Source organism: Aotus nancymaae, unplaced genomic scaffold (genome assembly GCF_030222135.1).
Source record: "Aotus nancymaae isolate 86718 unplaced genomic scaffold, 86718_ANA_hifiasm-v0.15.2.pri h1tg000077l, whole genome shotgun sequence".
In the NCBI taxonomy this organism is placed as follows: Eukaryota; Metazoa; Chordata; class Mammalia; order Primates; family Aotidae; genus Aotus; species Aotus nancymaae.
The window spans coordinates 7756888-7772322 of record NW_026988492.1 but is presented as its reverse complement, the minus strand read 5'-3'; the positions used below and the strand labels follow the sequence as shown (position 1 = coordinate 7772322).

Sequence of the window (15435 nt, the reverse complement as noted above, 5' to 3'; positions counted from 1 at the left end):
GTAACCATCTTGTTTTTCTCTTGATTTGTTCATCAAATCAACAAACACGTCTTCGGGGACTGGGGGCTTTGAAGAGAGGTTGATTAAGGTGTACGGATAAACAGTTTGAGAGAAGAAATAAGACCTTGTGTTTGATAGATCCATAGGGTGACTAGTTTACAATCATCAATTGTATATTTCAGATATCTCAAATACACTGATTTGATCTTACAAATTATAGGAATGTATTAAATGATCACATGTACCCAGAAAATATGTACATCCATTATGTATCAATAAAAAATAAAATTATATAAGTAAAATAAAAAATAAGGCCAGGTGTGGTGGCTCACACCTGTAATCCCAGCACTTTGGGAGGCTGAGGTGGGCAGATCACTTGAGGTCAGGAGTTTGAGACTAGCCTGCCTAACATGGTGAAACCCCGTCTCTACTAAAATACAAAAACTTAGCTGGGTGTGGTGGCGTGCACCTGTAGTCCTAGCTACTCAGGAGGCTGAGACGAGAATCGTTTGAACCCAAGAGGCAGAGATTGCAGTGAGCTGAGATTGTGTCATTGCACTCCAGCCTTGGTGACAGAGTGAGACTTCATCTTTCTCTCTCTCTCTGTCTCTCTCTCTATATATATATACACACACATTATCTATACACAATATATATACACACATATATTGTGTATAGATGTATATATACACATTTATATATATTGTGTATGTGTATATATGTGCATATATTCATATATATGTGTATAGTGTGTATATGTATATTTGTGTGTATATAATGTATAATGTATATATAATATATATACATTATATGGGATGTGTGCATTGCAACTCTGTCCCAGTTTATACCTGCTGCCTCATCATAATTATGTCCCATTATATATATTATATATAATGTATATATAATGTATTGTGTATATATACATACATACATATATATATATGTATGTATGTATATATATACACACACACACAATGTTCTGAAGATGATAACCCCAATTATATCACCTCTCTTTATGGCCATCCCAGCCTAAATCACCATTACTTTGCCATATGAGTTAGAATAACCTTCTGACTTGCTTGGTGTCTCCTCCTTTGCCCTAATTCCTACCAGTATTCATTATTCCTTGATAATGCAGATAGTCTGTGATAATTTTACTCTGAGACCAGACAAGTTAGCTCACACCTGCCTTTCCAGCCCTGAGGCCCAGGCAGGAGGATCATTTGAGCTCAGGAGTTTGAGGCTGCAGTGAGCTATGATTGCATCATTACATTACAGCCTGGGCAACTGAGTGAGGTCCTATCTCTTAAAAAACCTTTTTTTTAGCTCTAAGTCAAAATTCTCAATGACCTTCTATCATGTTTATAATAAAATATAAAATAATTTCCATACCTCTGCTATTTAGAGTATACAATAAACTGTGATAGCAAAAATCCAAAAGAATTTACTTCTCCCTTACATCATAGCCTTCTCAAATTCCATGCTATTTTAGCCCACTATTTTTATATTTATCGTGTGTGTGTGTGTTTGTGTGTGTGTGTGTGTGTTGAGAAGGGCTGGCCCCTGAAACAGATATTATTATTGTTTTATAGAGTTAATGTTAGATATCCATGTAAACAATTTCTTTGTTCTACATTCTTTCTTGTATGTCAAACTTTTCATTTGGAATCAGTCTAAATTATTTTTTTAGAAGATCTTTTAGTGAGGATCTGTTAAGGGTAACTCTTGGTTTAATTTTTGTCCAGAAAAAGTCTTGATTTCACATGTATTCTTAATAGGATTTTTAGGGTGTGACACAGATTTTCTATTGTCTGGAATAATATATGAATATATGATTCCACAGCATTCTAGCATCTAATTCTTACTGCTGAGAAGGCAGCTTCCAGTGCAATTGTTGTTCCTTTGATATTATTTTCTTTCTAGTTGTATTTAACATCTTCTCTTTGTCTTCTACAGATTTATTATAATGCCTCTAAGTATAAATTTGTATTTATTTCACTTGAAGTTTATTATAGGACACTACCAGGATTACCTTAATGTTAGTTGTTGGTTCTAGATTTTTGGGGCCATTTAGATAGCATGTCATAACTGACACAAGTACCAGGGGCTAGTAACTTTTCTTTTCTTTTCTTTCTTTCTTTTCTTTTCTTTTTTTTTTTTTGATATAGAGTCTTTCTCTGTCTCCCAGGCTGGAGTGCAGTGGTGCAATCTCAGTTCACTATAACCTCCACCTCCCGGGTTCAAGCAATTCTCCTGTCTCAGCCACCCGAGTAGCTGGGATTACAGGTATGTGCCAGTATGCCCAGCTAAGTTTTGTATTTTTAGTAGAGACAAGGTTTCACCATGTTGCCCAGGCTGGGCGTGAACTCCTGGCCGCATGTGATCCACCTGCTTTGGCCTCCCAAAGTTCTGGGACTACACACTGTGCCTGACCCTCAGCTAGTGGCTAATTTTTAAAGACTTTTTTCATTCTCTGCTTAGTGTCAAATTTAAGATAGGCAAGTTTCCTTGCTGTCTGCCTCTGCAGTGTGGGATTTTTCCTAACTCATTCTTTTATGTAGGGTCCCAATTCTGTGGAATGTCATTTAGAATCCCCATCACAAGAAGACCCTAAGTTTTGTCTCTTTTCTCCTGATCACTATATGGCCATTAGAATAAAATTGTTAGGTTTTTTGCAGGAACTGAATTATTTTCCTTTCCAGAGTTCTATATGGACTTAACAAAATAAGCAACTCAGAAAAACATAATTTTTAATCAAGAAATGCCTGTGGATAATTATAAGATGTTCTTGAAGGTACATACTAAATTCTTTTCTTTTCCTTCTTTCTTTTTTCTTTCTTTTTTTGAGACAGAGTTTTGCTCTTGTTGCCCAGACTGGAGTGCAATGGTGCGATCTCTGCTTACTGCAACCTCCGCCTCCTAGGTTCAGGCGATTCTACTGCCCTAGCCTCCCAATTAGCTGGGATTACAGGCATGTGCTACCATGCCCAGCTAATTTTGTACTTTTTTTTATTAGAGACCGGGTTTCACCATGTTGCTCAGGCTGGTCTCAAACTCCTGACCTCAGGTGATCTGCCCACCTTGACCTCCCAAAGTGCTGGGGTTACAGGCGTGAGCCACCATGCCCGGCCTTACTCTTCTCTTTATCAGAACTTTATATTCCGTATTTACGTCTTCAATAATTTTTTTTATTTGCACTTACCAGGAAAATTTAGGCAGCTCATAAATTCTTAACTTGAGAGTATTTCAGATATCTATACATGTCTGATATATATCTGATATCTATATATATACACTAGGTAACATGAATGCATTATACATCATAAGGGATAAAGCATAGGAAATCAGTAATGTCAATGATTTAACTGCAAAGAAATGCCAGTTTCTTATTTTTCAAAAACACATTTACTTTCAAGATTATCGGAGACTTGAAAGGCAATTACGTGGTATATCTTTTGGAAGGTATGTACCTTCCAAAAACAACTGACTCCTGAGTATGGTGGTACTGATTTTCATAGGAAAGGATAATCTTCCATCTTAACTAATAGGTCAAGGAAACAAAAAGTTATTCATGATTCAGGAGATAGAGGGTGAGCTGGCTTGAGAACTTGCCCCAGGCTACCCACCTCTCAGCTGTGAAAGAACAGGGCTTTGGTTCTTTCCCCACCTGTGGAGTCTGCACACTGGATTCGCACCCTTGCCTGAGTTCTGGCCAGGAGGCTTCTTGGCTGGTTCTATTTGTTACAAAGCTCAGCTGAAGACTTCCTTCTCATTGTGGCATTTTCCCCTGCACCTCTGGTCACCCTCCTGAAGGGTCCCCGTGGTGTCAGGCAGGAATGGCCTGCTTGACGCTCTAGTGAGCTCCCAGGGCCTTTCCTGCTGCTTCCTATACCCCTGTATTTCGCTCAGCTCTCTAAATTGACCCAGCTCCAAGTAAGGTTGGAAACTTCTGTCACAAACCTTCATTTTCCCCATGGGGGTGTGTGTTCAAAGCGGAGGGTCTCCCTTTCCCACTTCTGCAGTTTGGGCACTCATAGTGTTTAAGGTGTCTCTAGGGTACTGCGGGGGCAGTCTGATGCTAAATGGGTGGCATCGTGCAAAAATCAAAATTGGTCTCTGTTGAGATGGTAAAGCTCCACCTTGGCTCCCTGAGAGCTGTTGCTATGCTGGTTCTAACTGAGCTTTGTCTCCAGTCTCTCAAAATGCAGAAATGTGAGAAAAAGCAGAATCCTGAGTTCATGTATCTTTTATGCTGCTAAGGTCTTTCTAAGTTTCAGGAGGAAGTAAACACCCTAGGCATCTTTACTTGCTTTTTGTGACATTCCCTCAAGATTTATTAGGCTTCTTCCAGTTTTGGCAACTTCTATTTCTACATGATTTGGTGAGATTTGATATATTTTTCAGGACCTATCCTGAAAGAGAATTATTGCTTGGGTGCAAAATTTCAAAGAGCAAAGTAAGAAGACAAGCTTTCCAGAGCAGTTGCCACCATATTTTTCAGCTCTGTAATCCAGAAACACAAGATTGTCATATAAGAAACACAAGTAAGAGATTTTCTCCAATAACAATAACATCAAAAATCCCTTCGACTGCAAAAAATTAAATAGATTATAATTAAGAAAATATTTAAAACAAAATCCAGCTGTTAATATACATGCTGATGTTTTTCCTGTTTATAATACTCTGGATTGAAAAGACTCAAGGAGAATACCTCAGGGTAGAATAAAAACTTATTAATTTTATCATTTTCATCTAAATTTTCCTGAGCAGAGGTGCATTCTGGTTGGCTAATATAATCATTATACTAACAATAAAAGGAACAAAGGAAGCTCTATTTAAACAGATAATTAGAACCTAGCTAATGTCATCTGGAACATTTTATGAGTTCAAATATTTATTGTAAGAATTAATTGATTGGAAAGTACTATTAAATGAAATGTAACAATATTTACTTTTAAGTAAATTTAAGTGAAATTTATTTTAAAATTATACAAATAATATAGATTCATTTAAGAAAAGTTAAAAAGTTTGGATAACCAAGGAATATGAAAATATAAGAACAAGCTTACATATGACTGATTCCCAGTTCATCACCCAAAATACCCTCAAAAGAAAAACCAAATAAGTACTATCTGGGGGACAAAATAAGACAAGTCTTAAAATTAGGAACAATGCCAACTATATTGTACAAATGTCACAGAATTCCTGCTTCATACATTACAGTTTGGACCAAGTGAAGGAAGATGGGAGAGTCATGGGTCTTTTCCTTTCCTAAGAAAGCAGTGAGGTATTTTTGGAAGTAAGAAAAAGACATTGTGGTGATGAGGGAGGGAACAACACTGCAAAGGATGCATCTGGAAGCATCCATGGATCACTGGGAGTTTGACATACTGTGGTGCCATCTTCCTGCTGGAGATCATGGAGAAGCTGAAGTCTATAAGAGGCAGCGATAGAAGGAAAAACAAATGCTTCTTTTCTACATTTTTCTAATATCTGGTGACTTCTTTGAAGCACATGGGCTTTTTAGTACTTGGGGATGTCCCCAGTCTTCAGGGGCTGAGTAATTAAGATAAGAAATAGACCAGAAAATAAACTAGATCAGATTTACTTGGGGCTATTTCTACAGCTTTGAACTAGCAGTAGCAAAGGGAAAGCTAGGGAGAAAGCTATAAATACTCTTATCAAACGAAAGCCTATGTTCACTACAATTTGATTTTTTATTTTTTTTTAATCTGAAACTTTTTATTATTTTTATTTTTTATGAACAAGATCTTGCTGTATGGCTCAGGCTGGAGTGTAGTGGTGCAATCATAACTCACTGTAGCCTGGAACTCCTGGGCTCAAGCAGTCTTCCCACCTCAGCCTCCTGAAGAGCTGAGACTACAGGAATGCACCCCCACGCCCAGCTAATTTAAAGCTAAAGAGATGAGGGTCTTGCTAAGTTGCCCAGGGTGGTCTTAAACTCCTGGCCTCAACTTATCCTCCTGCCTCAGCCTCTCAAAGTGCTGGAATTATAGGCATGAGTCACCATGCCTGGCCTTGGTTTTAAAAAGTCATTGAAATTCTTGGTGGCTGGTTAATGCAGAGAAACAAATAGAAATCATAGTCCTTTCTTCTTGGTAGAGCATCATACGCCACAGGTATGCTATAATGGCACCAGGGACATCATTACAGGAAACCGAACAAATGAAAAGCTCACAATAACATCAAAAACAGAAATACAGTTGCCAAAGGCAAAATTTGAGGGCTGGTTGGCCCCCATGATACTCACATCCCCCTGTACAATTCAGACTGTGGAATGATCAAGAGACAACAATGTAAATATGCATCTTTCAGGTCATTTTAAATTATTTTTGAACATGTGATACACATGTTTAAAAAATTCACAAGGTAAAAAATTTTAATAATGAGAAATAATCATTTTTTCTCTCTATTTTTAATTACAAAAATAATATACACTTGTTATAAAAAGAGTCAAACATTTAGGAGAGATCAAGGTAAGAAGTTAAATTACATTGGTTCCCTATTGCTGATGTAACAAAATACCACAAATCTGGTGCCTAAAGCAACCTGGATATGTTCTTTTATAGTTCTGAAGGCCATTAGTCCTAAATGGATTTCCCTGGGCCAAAATCAAAGTGTCAATAGGGCAGCACTCATTGGGGGCTTTGGGGAGAATAATTTCCTTGGCTTTCCCATCTTTTGGGGGATGTCCTCGTTCCTTGGCTTGTGGTCACATCACATCACATCTCCTACCTCTGATCTCACTGTCACCTCACTTTCTCTTCCATGTAAAATCGCCTTCTGCCTAAGGATCCTTGTGATTACATGTAGGGCCCACCCAAAGAGTCTCCCCAGCTCAAGACCCTTAACTTAATCACATCTATAAAGTCACTTTTGCCACATAAAATAATATATTCACAGGTTGTGGGGATTAGAATGTGGACATTCTTGTGAGGGCATTATTTAGCCTTCCACATGAAACCTCCTCCACTTACTCCAATTCCACCCCATCCCTCTACTCAGAGCAAACAACTATCAACTTTTAGGGTTGTATTTCAATACCTTTGTCATGTTACACATCTATATTCCCACATGCCTGTAGGGCTTCTCTGCAGGTGCATGGAGCAATCAAGAATCAAGTGTGCGGGAATTTGTGATTATGTCACCTGGAGAGCCATGGAAATGTAACATGTGTATAAAATGCATTCAAATTATAAGCACTAAAAAAAATTAAGATGAAATTCTTGCCCAATCACTGCTAAGTGGACCACAAAAGCATTTCAGTTCATAATATTATTTTATTTGGCTTCTCAAAATAGGTTCTAGTCCTATTCTCTGTAGGTCTCAGAATAACCGATCAGAAGTAAATCCTTATTTCTAATTAAAACACAATGGAGGGAGAGACTTGGAAACGGCAGGTCCCAATTCTGAAGCCAAAAGGATGTGGGAAAACCCAAACTATTAAACTGCGATCAGCACCATGGCACACATTTGGCTTTTTCCTTTGATCCGCTTGTCCAATAAATGAATGCCCTTAAAATTTTTATTTTAAAATAAAATGTTTTATTTTGTTATTAAAAAACTTCATTTTAGGGAGCACAATTTGATTGGGCCATGTACTAGGTCTGGGGATAAAGGAAACTTTAGCTAACTGAAGGGAAAACTGAGAGAAAAATAAATCCTAAGGGGAGTTACGATTCACATTAGGGCTGGGTGTGGTGGCCCACACCTGTAATCTCAGCACTTTGGGAGGCCAAGACCTGCAGATCACGTGAGGTCAGGAGTTCGAGGCAAGCCTGGCCAACATGATAAAACTCCGTTTCTACTAAAAATACAAAATTAGCCATGCGTGGTGGCACATGCCTGTAATCCCAGCTACTTGGGTGGTTGAGGTAAGAGAATCACTTGAACCTGGGAGGCTGAGGTTGCAGTGAGCCGAGATCGTGCCATTGCATGCCAACCTGGGTGACACTAGGGAAACTCCATCTCAACAACAACCATCACCACAAAAAAGATTCACATTAAGCCAGATGTGGTTGCTCCCACCTGTAATCTCAGCACTTTGGGAGGCCAAGGCAGGAAGATCACTTGAGGCCAGGAGTTCAAGACCAGCCTGGGCATCAGTGAGAACCCATCTCTACCAAAAAAAAAAAAAAAAAAAAGTCACTTTAGTGGAGTTTACTAATGTAGGTTGTCTTCTGGTTTCTATTTCTCCTGATTTATTTTCCTTTGGTGAGAGAATCTCTATCTTTTGGCCACAGAAATGACTATTCAGAATAAAGTCTACGTGGTTTAGTCTCCCTTGGTAGGTACTTTCACATAAGTGATTTTTGTCAAAAAGATTCAAGGGAAAGTAGTGCACAAAATTTCCAATATGTGTGTTTCTCCCTTCCTGTATCCTACTAAAATATGAACCTGATAGCAAGCCGTCTTGGACCACATCATGAGGACAATGCTTTATGGATCTAACAAGATAGACACAGCCAGCATTCCCGGTAACTCCGAGGAATACAGCCCCCTGAACAGCTTAATTCTGGACTCTTCTTCGAGAAAGGAATAAAACTCAGTTTGGTTTAAGTCACTTTATTTCATGTCTCCGTTACATGCATCCAAACTCAAATCCTAATAATCCTTGGACATTTAAGTGTTGGTACATTATAATTAAATCAAGGTAGAAAGGAATTGTTCCATGTCAGTTATTGAATGAAAATCCCTAGATGTTTCTAGCCTGCTGAGAGCTATTTTCTACCAAACATCAGGAGGTCCGGGAGGCAGGTCCATTGGCTTGGGAGAGATGAAATTTTACGGGATTGGCATAGTAGTGGTGTGGCAGATAAACTTTAAGGTGGTCCCAAGACCCCTTCCTCTTGGTATTCAGGCCTTTGTGTAATTTTTTCTTCTTAGGTGTAGACCAGACCCATTACTTGCTCCTAAACAACAGAATATGGCAAAGGCAATGGCACGTCGGTCCCATGATTATGTGACTTTATATGACTGTGTCTTGCTAGCTGACTGGCTCCACAGACGTTCTCTCTCCTTTGCTGGCTGTGAAGAAGCAAGCTGCCAGAACTCCTAAAGCCACATGGAACACATTGCTGCCAAAAGGAATTGGGAAGCAAATCCTTCCCTAGCTGAGCCTCCAGTGGAGAGCCAGTCCTGGCCAACACCTTGAATGTAGCCTTGTAAGACCTTCTGCGGAGGACCAAGCTATGCCGTACCCAGATGTGTGACCTGCAGAAACGCTGAGGTAATACATGTGTGCTGATTCAAGCTCCCATGTTTGTAGTAATTTCTTACGCAGCGTAGAAACATAGAATACAAGTGGCTGGAAAAGAATAGCAGGTGGCTTTTTAGCCAAACTGTGCATGATTTCAAGGGAGCAGGAGATTTTAGAGGCAATTAGTCTTATAAAGGGTATATGAGTCCATTTTGCACTGCTATAAAGAAATAGTGGAGACTGGGTAATTTATAAGGAAAACAGGCTTATTTGACTCATGGTTCTGCAGGCTGTGCAAAAAGCAAGGTGCCAGCATCAGTTTCTGATGAGGGCCTCAGGATGCTTACAGTCATGGTGGAAGGCAAGAGGAGCTGGGCATGCCACACATGAGAGAGGAGGCAAGACAAAAGGTGCAAGAGGTTCCAGAGTCTTTTATTTTTTTTGAGACAGAGTCTCACTGTTGTTGCCCAGGCTGGACTGCAATGGCATGATCTTGGCTCACTGCAACCTCCGCCTCCCAGGTTCAAGCGATTCTCCTGCTTCACCCTCCCTAGTAGTTGGGACTATAGGCTCGTGCCACCAAGCCCAGCTAATTTTTGTATTTTTACTAGGGCATTTTTCTCCTTATTGGTCAGGCTGGTCTCGAACCCCCAACCTCAGGTGATCTGCCCACCTCAACCTCCCAAAGTGCTGGAATTATAGGTATGAGCTACCGCGCCCAGCTTCCAGAGTCTTTAACAACTAGATCTTACGTGAATTTATGACTGTGGGGAGGGCACCAGGCCGTTCATGAGGGATCTGCCCCCATGACCTCCCACTAAGTCCTACCTCCAACATTTGGGATCACATTTCAACGTAAGATTTGCAGGGGAAAAATATTAATATTATTAATATCTAAACTCTTATTAGAGAGGAAAGGGAAATTTTTCCACATGCTGAGCATTCTAAGTTGACTAGAAAAAAATAAAGACACATATAGTGTAAATTTCTAAGACCTATGCTGGTTTTAAAAGCTGGTGGTATTTGGGATGATGGTGAAGAATGAAACACATCAATGACAAAGACATCCTCTTTCCACTTCTATCAAAAAGGATGATAATGAGAAATATTGGTACCCAGAGTAGGATAGAAATATACTTGATAAGAGTAAAAAAATTCATAGAGATGCCAAGAATGAGAGATACTTGTTAGTTTGAATCTTTTTTTAACTACACGTATTTTGACTATGAAGCTAGCTAACCTTTTCCTTTCCCAAAATAAAAGCGTGCCTTATGAAAGGGAAATTGTTACATACATGTGCATACATGTGGATTCATCAGGAGCTAATTATTTAATTATAAATGCTTGGAGTTTTCAAAATTTTTTTTTATTGGGAATGTAAACTTCTAGGCTTAAAATTGATGAGAGATAGTTCCTCCTCATTTGGACAGGCTCCTTTCTCAAAATTAACTGGATAAATGATATTATAGAGGAAAACATAACATAGATGTTAGAGAATACAAACAACACCCACAAAGGAGAAACTCCTGTGGCAATGGAAGAAAATTTTAAAATGACGTGGTAGTTATGGTTTGTGACTGGGTGCCTAGTGGCTAGAGTCTGAGGCAGAAAGATCTGGTGCTGCTATGAGAGGTTTAATGAAAAGTTTGTACAATTCAGCTCTTGCCAATCATTCTCTGCTGCTGTAGTTATTATTGATAACTGCTTCCTACAGAAACCAGTGACAAAGACCCAAAGGTAGTACACACACCTGTCAGGTGAGAAGTTGGGAAAAAATTCTGGAGATTATGTAGCCCTGGAAGTCACACTCTCTCACTTCCCACCATTATACTGTGATCATTCTTACCTGGGTCCCACCCCCAGAGATTCTGATGTAACTGACCTGGTCTGATGACCTCAGCATCATCCTTCCCAGAGCTTGCCAAGTGATTCAAACATGCAAGTCTTTGTCTGAAGGTGTTGCTTTGTGACAAAGGAGGATGATTAATTTTGGTTTTATGATGCCTGAGACTTTCCAGACTAGGATTCATGCCCACTCACTCCTTGTACTCACTTGGAATGATAGATCCAGGTGTGGGCTTCTGGAGGCGTTTACGCCCTTTCTCAGCATACCCTATATGATATCCCTGGGAGAGAATGATTTCATTAGCCAAAATAATGAAATATTTATGGAATTTAATTATCTCAAAAGGAAAACAACAAAGATCCCTGGAAGTATTGGAACACAAGAATCAAAATATTTAAACAAACATATTACATATATTAAAGGACATAATGAACAATACATGGACATACTGGATAATATTTGGGATAACATTTCAACATAAGATTTGGAGGGGAAAAATACCTAAATTACTTCAGAGGGGAAAGGGAAATTTTCAGTATGAAACAGAAACACAAAAACATAAAAGTAACCTAGTATGAATATTAGGTATAAAAAATTAGATAATAAAATAAGAAACTAAGAAGATAGTATAAATAGTAGCATCGATACGCAGGTGAAGACCCAACTGATGAGCTAGAACAGACTGAAAAACAATCCCAAGAAGAAAATAGAATACAAAGAAATAGAAAATACAAAAGAAAAGTTTAGAGATATGGAGAATAGGAGTAGAGGTGCTAACTTTTACAGAAAAATGATTCCAGAAGGAGAGAAAAATAATGATGGAGAAAATAAAATACTTAAAAATACAATGTAGACCTTTCTCTAGAATTAAAGAAATAGGAAAGACTTCAGATTGTAAAGACTCCTAATGCACCAAACAAGAGACAAAAGGAAAAACCTGTTTGATAGACTTTGTTTCTCGAAGTACTGATTACAGGATTACGAGTGTGAGTCACCATGCCAGGCTGAATGCATACATTTTAAAAAAATTGCTGAAAATTAATGAGTCAGGCAAAATAAACCAAAGAAAGTGGGAAAGAGAAAATTAGTATTTTACGCTGTGAAAATAAATTAACTACAGACACATACAATAACGTGAATAATTTAGTATTGTTCAGTGAAAGAAGACTGTATTTGGCATGGTTCCTTTTTTGCTTTGCTTGTTTATTTGTTTTTCATTATGGTAAAAACCATGTAACAAAAATATTTCCTATCTTCATCATTTTTTCTTCATGTATGTTCTACTTATGTATTCTATCTCAACCATTCTAAGTGTCCAATTCAGTAGTAAGTATAGTCCATTGCTGTGAAACAGCTCTTGAGAACTTTCTCATGTTGCCAGTCTGAAACTCTAAACCTGTTAAACAAAAACTCCCACTTTTCCTTTACCCTTTAGTCCCTTGTAACCATTTTATTCTGTTTCACTGAATTTGATTTTAGATAACTTATATAAATAGAATCATGTAGTATTTGTCTTTTTGGACAGGCTTATTTCACTTAGTAGAATGTTCTCAAGGTTTATTCACGCTATAACATGTTAGAATATCCTTCTTTTTAAAATTATTTAAAATTATTTTTTAATTATTTATATTTTTGGTAGAGATGGGGTTTCTTCATGTTGCCCAGGCTAGACTTGAACTCCTGAGCTCAAACAATCCTCCCGCCTCAGCCTCCCAAAGTACTATGAATTAAAAAAATATGATTACAGGTGTGAGCCACTGGACCTGGCCCCATTCTTTTTAAAGGCTGAATAGAATCATATTGTACATAGGTACCACATTTTTAAAATCCATTCTGTTGATGGACATTTGTGTTGCCTTCACCTCTTGGTTATCATGAACAATACTATTATGAGAATGAAATACATATTTTTTAAGTTCAAAGGACATACAAAACTATTTAGTTTAGTCATCAGATAAAAATATTCTAAGATATCAAGGGAATGCTAAATAGAAAATTTAGGGTGATCGGTCATTTGGGAGCAGGGTTTGAAGACTGGGAAATGAAATAAAGAGATGTGATGATCAGAGTTATGGTTCTCCAATTGGCCAACCACTCATGACTATTTACAATATTATAATAAATACATATGCAAGTAAATGAAATAAATTAAAAAGAACTATACATGAACCAATGAAGACAGTGTACCATAAACCAAAGGTTTTAACTTATTCAGTTGTGTTCACCTGCGGTTCATTAGAAAAACAAACACAGATGTCCTCTGTGATGTGTATCTATTTGCAGGTGCTCAGGAAGTGGCAAATAATTTGTTCCATTTATTTTTTAATTCACGAAATTCAGAGTATATTGTTTTTTGTTGTATTTTCAATGGATTTACTCAGGTATAATTGTCATACAATAAACTGCACATATGTAAAGTGAACAATTTCATCAGTTTTAACATTTTTATACACTCATGGAACCATCATTACAATCAAGACAATGAACATATCCACAATCCCCAAAAGGTTTTTCCTGCCCCATTCTAATCCCTCTTTTCTGATCCTCCCTGTCACCCCAGGCAACCACTGACATGGTTCTTGTTCTATAGATTAGTTTACATTTGTCTAGAATTTTATATAAATGAAATAATATATGCTTTTTGTTGTCTGGCTTCTTTCACTCAGAATAGTTATTTTGGGATTTAACAGAATAATTATTGTTGCATGTAACAGTTGGCCATTTCTTTTTATTGGTGGGTGGTATCCCATTGTGTGAACATAGCAAGTTTCTTTACCCATTCACCTTTTTAATTTGGCCATTTTATAGGTGAGTAGTAACTAATGATAGTAAGCATCTTTCCATGTGGGTATTTGCCATCAGTTTATTATGTTTTGTGAAATATCTGTTGAAATCTTACGAGTTTTTTAATCGAGATTTTTTATTTTTGAGGTTTAACAGTTCCTTTTTTTAAACTTTTTAAAAAAAATTATGCTTTAAGTTCTGGGATTCATATGCAGAACGTGCAGGTTTGTTATACAGGCGTACATGTGCCATGGTGGTTTGCTGCACCCATCAACCCATCATCTACATTAGGTATTTCTCCTAATGCTATCCCTCCCCTAGCCCCACACCCCATGACAGGCCCTGGTGTGTGATGTTCCCCTCCCTGTGTCCCTGGGTTCTCAATGTTCAACTCGCACTTTTGAATGAACATGTGGTGTTGGTTTTCTGTTCCTGTGTTAGTTTACTGAGAATGATGGTGTCCAGCTTCATCCACGTCCCTGCAAAGGACATGAACTCATCCTTTTTTATGGCTGTGTAATGTTCCATGGTGTATATGTGCCACATTTTCTTTATCCAGTCTATCATTGGATAGACTGGACATTTGGGTTGGTTCCAAGTCTGCTATTGCAAATAGTGCTGAAATAAACATATGTGTGCATGTGTCTTTATAGTAGAATAATTTATGATCGTTTGGGTATATAACCAGTAATGACATTGCTGGTTCAAATGGTATTTCTGGTTCTAGATCCTTGAGGAATTGCCATGCTGTTTTCCATAGTGGTTGAACTAATTTACACTCCCACCAACAGTGTAAAAGCGTTCCTATTTCTCCACATCCTCTCCAGCATTTTGTTTCCTGACTTTTTAATGATAGCCATTCTAACTGGTGTGAGTTATGTATTTTAGGTATAAGTCCTTTATCAGATATAATTGGCAAGTCTGTACCTTTTTTATACTCTTTTTTTTCTTATTTTGTGTCACATGTTAACACCCATTTTTATGCTCTTAAGAGTGTATTTTGAAGAGAAGCAGTTTTAAATTTTGTTGAAGCCCAATTTATCAATCTATACTAATATGGATTGTGCTTTTGGCATCTTATTTAAGAAATTATTGTCTAACTTAAGGCCACATACATTTTCTCCTATGCTTTCTTTCAAAGGTTTTATAATTTTAAGTATTCATTAAGATCTCTGTCCCTTTTGAGTTAATTTTTATATATTGTGTAAGGTGTGGGTAAAAGTTTTTTTTTTTTTTGCATGTGAATATCCAGTTGTGCTAGCACCATTTGTGGAAAGGACCATCTTTATCCCACTAAATTGCCTCTGCATGTATGTTGAAAAACAGTTGTCTATATTTGTGTAGATTTATTTCTAGACTCGAATCTGTTCCCCTGGTTTATTTGTCTATTTTTATTCCAGTGCCACTGTTTCAATAACTGTAAATTTGTAATATAACTTGAAGGCAAGTATTTTTAATCCTTAAACTTTTTCAAAGTTGCTTTGACTCTTCTAGATTCTCTGTTTCCATGTGAATTTTGGAATCTGCTTGCCAGTTTTTACAAACAGGCTTCTGAGATTTTGATTGTGATTGCATTCAATCTATG

General features: G+C 37.6%; 1 long non-coding RNA gene across 2 annotated transcripts in view; it reads left to right on the top strand.

The window, feature by feature from the left end:
- Positions 1-14240, top strand: part of LOC105732176 (uncharacterized) — a 39318-nt gene extending 25078 nt beyond the window's left edge. For both annotated transcript variants that reach the window (XR_010339540.1, XR_010339539.1), the window contains 2 exons: positions 2169-2286; positions 8908-14240. This is a non-coding gene — a long non-coding RNA (uncharacterized LOC105732176). The remainder of the gene's footprint in view (positions 1-2168; positions 2287-8907) is intronic.
- The last annotated feature ends 1195 nt before the right edge of the window (positions 14241-15435 follow it).